At 43.9% G+C, this 10,862-nt stretch overlaps 1 long non-coding RNA gene across 1 annotated transcript; it reads right to left on the reverse strand.

Annotated features, from left to right (window-relative positions):
* Positions 1-601: 601 nt before the first annotated feature.
* Positions 602-4,902, reverse strand: LOC127300922 (uncharacterized). The gene is made up of 3 exons (XR_007851685.2): positions 3,019-4,902; positions 2,669-2,921; positions 602-2,181 (listed from the first exon to the last, which is right to left on the reverse strand). It is a non-coding gene; the product is annotated as an uncharacterized lncRNA (long non-coding RNA).
* Between the last annotated feature and the right edge of the window lie 5,960 nt (positions 4,903-10,862).

Raw genomic sequence — 10,862 nt, forward strand, 5'->3', positions numbered from 1 at the left:
CGGGAGCCACCTATCAGAGGATGATGCAAAAATGTCTTGCCACGCAGATTGGCAAGAACATTCAAGTGTACATCGACGATGTCGTCATTACAACAAAAAAGGGGTTATCTTTGATCAATGATCTTAAGGAAACCTTCGACAACCTTCGACAAGTTTCGCCTCAAGCTAAACCCGACGAAGTGTTCCTTCGGCGTTCCTGCGGGAGAACTCCTTGGATACTTGGTATCACCCAGAGGAATTGAGGCAAACCCCGTGAAAATACAAGCCATCATGACAATGAGGAAGCCGACGAAAGTTAAGGAGATACAACAGCTGACAGGATGTGTCGCAGCTTTAAGCAGATTTGTCGCCAGGCTAGGAGAAAAAGCGTTACCATTTTACGCGCTCATCAAGCAAGGAGAAAATTTCGAGTGGAACGAAGAAGTAGACGGGTGTGACGCCCCGGAACCGGTACCATGGGGATCCCAGCGAACCCAACAAAATCCGCACGATATCGATTCTGAGACGCTCTCCGACACGACGTGCACGACAAATCACACACGTGATGCCAGAGGAATTAACACGAGCGGTAACATTACAACAAGATTACAATAGAGCCCACAAGAGACATATATTACAACAACGACTGCAACGAGTCAAGATACAAATATACAATACAAAGATCCAAATCATACAGAAGATCGAATACGTCCGAGTACGGACAAGATACAAATTGGACTAAGAGTCCTGAAGATAACCAGTGGCGTCCATAACTCTGCCCATGCCAAGCTGGAAGGGTAACCTTGCTAACATCGTCATCTTGTACCAGTCGATGTCGGGCCATCGGTTGCCGACAAAAGGGAGGAAACAAAAGAGAAAGAGAAAAGGCGAGAGTAAGTACCAAGGAACGAACTCCGGCACGTACTTAGCGAGACTAGAAATGGCTATGCTCGCCGGACGAATATATCGCCTGGGGCTATATGGTAGGTTTAGCGGCAGCAAAACTATAACCAATAGAGACACGCTACAACATCCGTCTACTCAGAGAAGATAAGAGAGCGCATAAGGTAACAGATAAATACTACACAAACATAACCCAACCAAATACACATATCCCCTTCAACAAAGCGAAGAGGCAATGTAAAAGGCACTCAACGGTGGACAAGTTTTATTAGGTAGCCACTGTAGTTATGCTATATTACTACACAAGTTGTTAGCAAATTATTAGCATCAACATAAAGGTGTAAGTTGTTCTATGATCAAGCTATACAATTCCAAGTCGTCCATAACCGCGGACATGGCTTATCGATAAGATGTACACCATGCAAGGGTTGCCCAAATGTAACCATACGCATGCTCGACCCACTTACAACAGGTGGATGTCTCACAACAAGACCGTTCCTAGTTCAACAAGAAAGTCTAGGGGGGCCACCCAACTAAGCTATCCGTGACGAAGTTCGGCCGTACTCCGAGACGGACTCAGGGTTTGCATCGGCGGCTAGGCGTGCAAACCACACACTTCGTTAAACGTCCCACGGGGTACAGTACAGAATATAAACACCCGAAGGCAATAGGAAGTAAACACCCGAAGGCAACAGTAAGTAAACAATGGCATACATGGCATAGGCAAATAAAATCAAGGTTGTGGCCCCCTTTTCAACTGACTTGAGAAAAGGTAATGGGTGAGGGGGGGTCCCAATAATCGTCCCCACGTACGGGTAGAGCGCTCAATCTCGGAACAGATAACAAGAACTCGGGTCCTAGGGGACATTAGCAAGTCAAAGTTCTGATACTTTCGCAAAGGGGCTCACAGATGCCTCTGCTTACAATTTTAGTTGTTAACAATTAAATAAAGCATGTGTATCTCCAACAACTGATATAGCATGTGATAACCTCCCAACAACCCAACATATCCCGATAACAGATCGAGATAACCAACAGAGCCTAAACACGCCTACGACTCGCAAGGCTCAAACATGAAGCAACGATTATGGGTAAGGAATGATACATATAGGATTATTATGGTAAACAAGTGGAATAGGACACGTGACTCGATAAAGAAGCACAACCTATGTATAGCAGTGCGAGAGAGAGCAAAATGTAAAATAGGTGAAGAGAGAGGGCTCGCCTGTGAAGAGCTGCAGAAGAACTTGTCGTATCTCACAACAACACTTCGTGATCCTATCCGGGAAGAAGCAAATGCTACAACAAACAACAAATGCAATCTTACTACTACGACAAAAGAATTCGGCATGATCAAGATATGATATGCATGACATGGCAAACATGATACGATGCAACTTATCCATATTAAGCGGAGTCGAAACCCCGGGCAAACAAATTAGGTTGAAGTTGCATTTTCTACCGGCAAAGTTAAGTGTTGATTAGCATGGCACAACATGGCAAGGGTGAGCTACATCAATATTAAACGGAGCGGGAAAACCCTAGTCGGTGTCCGAAATACTCCGCATATATGTTAGGTGAACATGCAAAACTACCACGACGCGTCATGATGCGAGATGCTAACAGATATATGGATGTCATATTGTTGTTCCTCACATTTTTCTGATCGATTTGAATATAGAAAACATTTTTATTCGAGTTATAGTTTAAAGATATGATTTTAGCAAGATATAACACTTTCTGGAATTTTCAGAGAAAACAGAGAAATGGGCAAAGCTTTTCTCACCAAGGTAGCAGCTAGCCTGGGAGACTGATGAACCGGACCCAGGCTGATTGGATGCTGACTGGGATGGTGAACTGCAGAGATGGGACCCGTCTGTCATTGAAACATGAACAAGAGGAGAATACATAAAAGGATTATACATTGCAGGGATTGGGATATGACCCTGGGAGCTCACGGTTTGAATTCAGAGGAGGCATACCAGATGGGCTACTGCAAGTATATATATGATCAAAGCGATTAGATGACGCAGATCCGGCTGAAATTGATACGGAGAACAAACAACGAAAAGATCAGGCTTCTGCCTGGGTAAGAATTCGAACAGGTCTGCAAGAATAAACAATGAAGCAACGAACCAAAGCGATGTTGTTGTGATTGGGATACGTAGCCAGCTCGGGATGCAGAAAAGCCACGCCTTGAACGGCTGGACATGGGCGACGCGAGAAGACGGAGGTGAGGAATTTGACGCGAGGACGGCAGTGGCGTAGCCACATAGGAAAGCTGTGTGGTCAATTGACCACATAGCTTTTTACCAAATCCTTTGTATGTTTGTATAAATTATGCAAAAAAAAATATTTAAAATAAATAAAAGTACATGTGTTTGACATCACATACACAAACTTCAATTTCTGGCTCCGCCACTGGAGGATGGAGACACGAACTCCAGGAACGACGACCTTGGTTGATGGAGAAGACCGGTCCGGGGAGCGGCGAAGATGTCCGGCTCGCGGAGAAGATCATGGTGGCGACGAGCCGTCCCAGAAGGCTGCCGTCGGGGGCGAGCTGGAGTTGAACAGCGAATGGAACGTGAGGTGCAGGGGCCTTGGTGGTTGAGGATCATGTGGAGTTGACATCGATGACGACGACAACCAGTGGCGGAGCTAGGATTTTCATATTGGGTATTCGAAGTCAAAAAAATCTTACAATATACTGTAAATATATATATATATAGGTTTGCAATAAGAACGAAACTACAACTTGTTCATAATAGTGACAACTTTTCGAATAATTCAATTACATTGGAACAAAGCAAATTTATTATTTAACTCTACGATCTCCTTTCTGAAAGCGGGCAATAATGTCATCGTCCTTTAGTTGCAAGAAGAACTCACGCTCAATAAAAGTAACCAAGCAATCATTCAAGAATTGCTCCCCGCATATCAGTAACTTAATAGATAAGCATCATCCTCTAAACTCATCTCAATTGAGGGTAAATCAGATAACGGGACTGCGGGATTCAGTCAGATACGCGGAAAACGGGAACGGGAGAACTGGAGAAGCAGAATAGGGGAAGATAACTCAACGGATGCGGCAGCGGGCAGGGGCACAACTGCAAGGCGCGTCGGCCGGCGGCGCCCGGCGATAGGCGAGATGGCGAGTTGGCGACGCGATCGCCCGATCCCTGATTCGCAGGCCACGATGGAAGGCAATATGTCTGTCCCAGTTTAGTTGCCTTGGCTGTTCCGTTCCAAAGACCCAGCACACGAGGCATAAAATTAAAAGGCCACGGTGACTTGATGAGGCTAGGCATCCCGAGAGACAGCAAAATTCGTTTTTTAGGCCCAGGTTGATAAGTGTGGCCGCGGGAGAGCATATATACTAAATTTTTTTTGCAAAACATATTGGGTATGCATTGCATACCCATGAATAGTTCTGCCTACGCCAATGACGACAACACACGGAGAACTTGATGAGCGGCCGGCCGGCGCGATAGGGACGATGACGCCGACGTGCTCGAGCGAGGGTTGAAGCAGTACATGGGCCGGCGGTGGTGCTGGCTGCGGAGGGCGACGGCGACGGAGATGGTGCAGCGCAAGGCGCCGGCTTGCAGACGGAGCAGCCGTCGATGGCGAGGTAGAGCACGGGGACCGAGCCAGCGGCGGGCTCACGCAGATGTACGTGAACGGAGACGAGCGGCGGGCGCGGAACAGCGGCACCGGACGGGCGTAATGCAGCACACGCGCGCGGCTTAGCACGTCGGGAGGATTTGGTCGAGCCGACGCCGACGATCGCAGAGCTTGGCGTCGCACGCGGGATTGACGAAGAGCAGCTCCGGAGTGTGATGTAACGACGCGAGGTCGTGGACGACGATGGACTGGAAGACAACGGCCTCTCCCGGATGTAGACGAGGAGCGACGGGCGAGCACGGAGCACGGAAGGACAGATCAGCGACGAGGAGAAGAGAGGAGTGGCGGCGTTGTGCGGAAGAAATAGAACTAGGGTTTGGAAAGAAGTGGCTGACTGATTTTTTTATAGGGAGGAGCGGTGCATGGGAGCCGTCCCATCGAGCAGCCTGCGACGTGGACATGCTCGATGAGCTGCCGTACAGGTTGAAGACGAGGCTAAAGGGGAAGCAGCGATGTTATGTGGAGGGTTGGGCCTCGCGAGAAGATGGGTTGGACTGGCCTGGTCGGCCAATATTTGATGGGTGTGGGCTTCAGCGGTAGACAAGGAAGAAAAATGCCAGAAGGTTAGATGGAAACAACACGCCAGCTTTTGATTGGAGCCGGCCCTTGACAAAACCAGGAATTTAATTTGGAGAGAGATAGAGAAAAACAAGAAAGGAGGGGAGAGATTTGCCAAATTGCAGACACTCTTTTTAACATAAAAAAAAGGTTTGGAAGGTATTCAAACTATTTGGTTTATAGCTCATATAAAATATGAAAAGGGATAGGGAAGGTACTACAAACCTTACGGTATTTTCCAAAACCAAAATAAGTTCTTAACAAAATAATTTGATAGAGTTTTTATTAGTTAACAGTATAATGGAACCACCTAGGAACCTCCACAGCGATCTGACATTTTGAACCGTCGGATCGGCTCATCCAATGGACTAGACTGCCTCTCCAGATCGCTCATGTACTGGACGTTGCTGCTTCATTTTTACCGCATCCAACTCGCCTCACACAGCCCGCCAACGTAGCTGGGCTGCTACTCCCGAAATGGGCCTGGGCGCCTTGTCGTTAAAGCGGGCGGACACCACCAAAATTGTGCATATTGGATGGGCCTGTGTGATTGTGTCAGCCCAACTTTTCCTGGTTATCATTTCCTTACAGGAAGGCGGAGCGGTCGCGGGGGCAACGGAAGGCTGACGGCGCCGCCAATATCGCATGATTAATGCCGTAGTAGATGCGCTGACTTCCGTTCCTTTTTCAGTGCTGGGGTTGGTGGATGACCGTTTAATGCTAGAAAGGGTGAGTCGATCCCGCCGGTCAAACCCACCGCCGAATCGATCCTGTTCCTGCAACCCAAAACACCTGCGCAGTCGAAGCAGGCGGCAGAGAAGACCAGCCCCGCGTCCATCGGCGGCCGCGACCACTGGTGGCTAGTGGGGGGCACCAAGATGGCGGGGTTGGCCATGTACATCGCCGCCGGGGAATTCGTCAGCTTCTCGATCCCGAACTCTGCTACCTCGGGAAAGGACCGTCCTGGTTGCTTCGTCTGCGCTTTGTGCACGTCGTAGATTATGCGTTTCTCAACACCACTCTAGGGAGAGGTACACTATGGCATCACTACCCCTTGCAGTTTTTGTGATACTACATCTTGTTCGCTCCAGGTATATAGTGGTGTAACAATATGTTCTTGTTTTTCAGGTGAGTCGCATCCCCAATGAGTGGGCGCGGTGCCTGCTACCACTTCTCAATGAGGGGGTGATAAAATTTGATGGCCTGAAACCTGCTCTCGAGGTTCTTAGCATCATCGACACCGTCCTACCTGTAAGGTGTTTGAATTTTCATCCATCAGAGAAAATCTTTTCCATACCATCTATGTTGTTTGATGTACATTCAATGTGGTTGTATCCTTTCCGGTGAATATATTGACAGCTCAATGTTTGGGGACCAAAATCAATCTTCACCCAAGGCAGCATGTGTTGCTACCGAGGATTCAACATACCATCCACTGCCGCACTTTTCAAGGTCATTGGACTTCCCTTTTAAGAAGGTGGGTACTGGGTAGTCTCATCTTGTTGTATCTCTTGTTCCTTCACCATCTTGGATAAGATAACAACCGATGAATGCTGAAAAGTAGAGTAGAACTGAGGTGTGTAGTGAATAGTTTGCATTCTTCACCTCATAACCATGCATAAAAGAAATATACAGATACACGAATAATTAGGCGATTGTACTATATAAGATATTTTGTGATAGAATCACATGTTAATATTTTTTTTTTGACAAAGATATTCTATTTTTTGAAAAAGGTAACTATTAGTGGTTTATACTATACAATGATATTATCATAATAAATACTAGCATCACATCTGCCTAAACAGAGCAGTTCTGGAGAGCCAGCCACAAAGTTGGCATCTGAGAAATTGAAATTATCTTCTGGTGGGAATGAAGATGAACAAGGTGAAGGGACTGTTTCAGATACATATTTGGATGATATAATTGGAACCTCATATAGTTCTACGCTGAAGGTAGTTCAACAATCTTATGTTTTCTCAGTTTCAGATATAAGTTGGCTTGTCTTGACTTCAGTAATGCTTCATGTAACAATGAAGGAGAGGGATCCACCCGACGCCCTGCAGTGCGATCTATGCCCTTATTAAAAGCAGGCCCTTCATTGGATGCTGCAGGTTTAGAATGGCAGCTCCTCCCAGGATGCAGTTACAACTCTTCATCCTTTCTGGGAGGCATAAGGATGATATAAATACGCTAGCATCTTGGTATGGAGACGGCAAGCGGTCACACCGAGTGTGTTCCATTCTGGTGCTCGCCGCCGTATGTCTTGACGAGATATGTTAGATTTTGTGACTTGCGATCATCTTGGATGTGTTATTTTGGATCTAATTATACCTCTAGCTCTGATTCTTTGTGTAATATTTTGTTTTATCGATTTTGTTAGGAGCTACTTGAGATAAATGCAATGGTTCTGCACGAAACAAGTTGGAATACCGCAATCTAACAGTTTGTCCTGTTGAGGACAAATGCAATGAACCGATCTTTCAGTTGTAGTCATATATGCTGTGGCTACTGATGACTGGGTAGGTCGGTTGTCGGGTCTACCCAATTTGAGAACAAATGGAGGCTTTACACTCCATGCCTGTGATAGTTAGTTTCCAGTCCTAGAATTCATCTCTGCCTATTTCCTGTGAACTTATTCCAAACGTTATAATTGGCAGTATGTGCGTGAAGTTCTCTTTAGTTCGAAATACTTCAACTAATGTAATGACATGCATACATATCATATTTGATATTTCAGAAAAGCTGTTCCACATTGTGATTTATTCATGTGCCTTTCTCTTGTCCAGACATGGGCATGGGTGCAGCTGGTGAGTCCCTTTGCTCAAGTCTGTGATCAACTCCTTTTCTACCCTTGTTTTTGAACTGTTTATGTGCTAATATTTCTTAGGTCTCCGTTGGATAAGAGACTAGCAGAAAATGATTCATGCACTAAGTTTACATCCACATCCAGCATTTGACTTCATTGTTGAGACCTCTCCTTTATTCATGACTGCATGTTCTCTATAGTTATTTCTTGTAGTTCAGTTTTTTCACACAGATTTAGAAGATAAGAACAATAGCATTGATCAATCTGCTGTGGACTCTTGCATAATTACTATCTTTGATTGTTCCGAGGAAAAGATGAAAAACTATACTGGGACGCAATCAGGTTTACTTATTCTCTCACACATGTGCATTTTCTATAGCATATTTTCTATCTAAGCATATGTCTAATACACATGTATAAAAAGGTTATACTTTTGCTCCAATCAATTATGTTTGCTTGAAATCATTGATTCTTCTCATAGTAGTAAATACAAACTCACAAAGTGTATATATCAGTTTTATTGATCCTGGTATATACCTTTGCCCCACTTAAGTTATTAGTATTATGTTTAATCTTTCTTTTAAGAATTTGAGATTTGTTGAAATAAGCCGGTGCCATTTGAGAATAAATGCAGGTTTTACACACCATGACTGTGATAGTTAGTTTCCAGTCCTATAATTCATTTCTGCCTATTTCCTGTGAACATAATCCAAACTTTCTTATTGGCATGATGCGTGTGAAGTTCTCTTTAATTAGAAAGACTTACAACTGATGCAATAGTATGCATACATATCATATTGCAAGAAAACTCTTCTGATCGTTATTTATTCATGTGACTTTCTCCATGGTTGCAGCTGGTGAGTCCCTTTGCTTGAGTACCTGATCAACTCCTTCTCAACCCTTACTTTTGAATTGTTGATGTACTAATATTTCTTAGATCTCTCTTGGATAAGAGACTAGCAGAGTGTGTATCAAAAAATACAATTATCCATACGGTGGCGCACTAGGGTTCTCAATTGCATATCAAATGCAACCAAGTCAATATGAAGATGGATTATATGTGCCCCTTAATTTCAGCTTCTCTCAGTTCTGCATTTCCAAAGGTAGGTAACAGTAATTCTTTGTGTTATTTGATTAAATTGGGAAGTAACCTTTTTATTGTACCTTTCATGCGTAAATATTTTTTTCATATGTCCTTTACACTCTCGACTTTGTGCCTTATATTCATGCTACTTATCCGTTGACTGTACAAAACATCGAAGTGATTAATTGTGAACTATCGAAAATCTACTTTTTTAGTCCATCAGTTTTGATTTATTAGATGATGACAAGAATTGGGCATTTTATGAGCAAGTTGTTCCTTCTCTCTTATTATTTGTTGTTTTTAAGTAGCCCAATATACTTTCTAGATTGTCCTTTCTAATGTACCTACCATGTGACTAAATATTTCAGGAATATTGAAGAACTTTAAGGAATCATCACTTGAGACTTGCGAGATTCTTGTATACGAGTGTTGCTACTGAGCTCAAGAATGGAGAGACAATGTAACTAAGCAAGTATAGCTATTCACAGTGCGTGTCAAACATGTTGGAGAGCTTATGAAGTTTTCTTTATTGATGATATTTACACTCTTTGTTGATGCCAGTTGAGTTAATGTCTACTTTACATCATGTTTTGCTGATGTATAATATTCTAATAGACAACAATCCAGTAAAAATATGTGCGGGTGTATTTCATTCCTTTCTAGAAAAGCAATCTGTATGAAAGCATGTTGAATATGTGAAAGTTCAGAACTAGGCAACCCACGGTAAAGACACTAGCAAAGCCGTGAGATTTGGCAATGCAAAAGTTGCTATATAATGGTCCTGTTGAAGTGGAATAGCAGGTTGATAAAGTGAAGATATTCTTCTATTTTCACAGACAAGTTGACATTTTAAAGAACTTTTCCACCTTCGTACTGGTTGACCTTTACAAGTCAATGTTTTATTGCGGGACAAGTCTTGATATGTGTAAACTGTGACAAGAGGCATTGTAGCTATGGTCTTCAACAATTTCATTTTCAGTTTTGTGTTCTCCTAGGGTGCTTTCTCATGCTCCACCATCTATATCAATGCGCATTGTAACTTAAAAGATTCAAATTTATTTGATCATATATTTCTACAGCTTATCTTTATTAAATAAAATTTCCACGTTTCATTCTACTGGACGGGCGCAGCAAAGCGCGCCTTAATGGTCTAGTAAAACATGCAATGCGTGGATGAAGATGCCATGATTGTGCACAAAACGAAAATAACAAACAAATCTAATAAGGGAGTTTTCCTGGGTCGCTACAACGGGTCTTTCAAGCACGTCAAGCGCACAATCTCGACACCCCCAATACTGGTGGCTCCAAAGGAAAGAGAACCTCTCCTGCTATATATCGCGGCCACACCTCAGGTGGTCAGCACAGTTCTCGTGGTAGAAAGGGAAGAAGAAGGAAAAATCCATGGAATTCAGAGGCCGGTAGAAGTTGGCATATGGAGTATGTACGATCGCAAGAAAGTTGCGACACTATTTTTTGGCACATCCAATAATAATGTTCAATGAGGCACCTCTATCAAACATCTTAAACAATCCAGAAGCTAAATGGCGTGTCTCCCTTTGGAGAATAGAGCTTTCCCCTCGGGACATCACGTATGAAAAACGAAAAACAATAAAGTCGCAAATTCTGCAAGATTTCATTGCGGAGTGGATGGAGCTGCAAAACACGGGACCCCCTGATTTGTCGAGTACTTGGACCATGAACTTCAACGGGTCCAAGAGAGTAGAAGGAGCTGGAGCAGGGGTGATATTAGGGTCACCCCAAGGGGACAAAATGAAATATGCATTGCGGATGACGTTCCCCAATGCATCCAATAATGAGGCGGAATATGAAGCACTTATCCAT

Source organism: Lolium perenne, chromosome 7 (assembly GCF_019359855.2).
Source record: "Lolium perenne isolate Kyuss_39 chromosome 7, Kyuss_2.0, whole genome shotgun sequence".
Classification (NCBI taxonomy): Eukaryota; Viridiplantae; Streptophyta; class Magnoliopsida; order Poales; family Poaceae; genus Lolium; species Lolium perenne.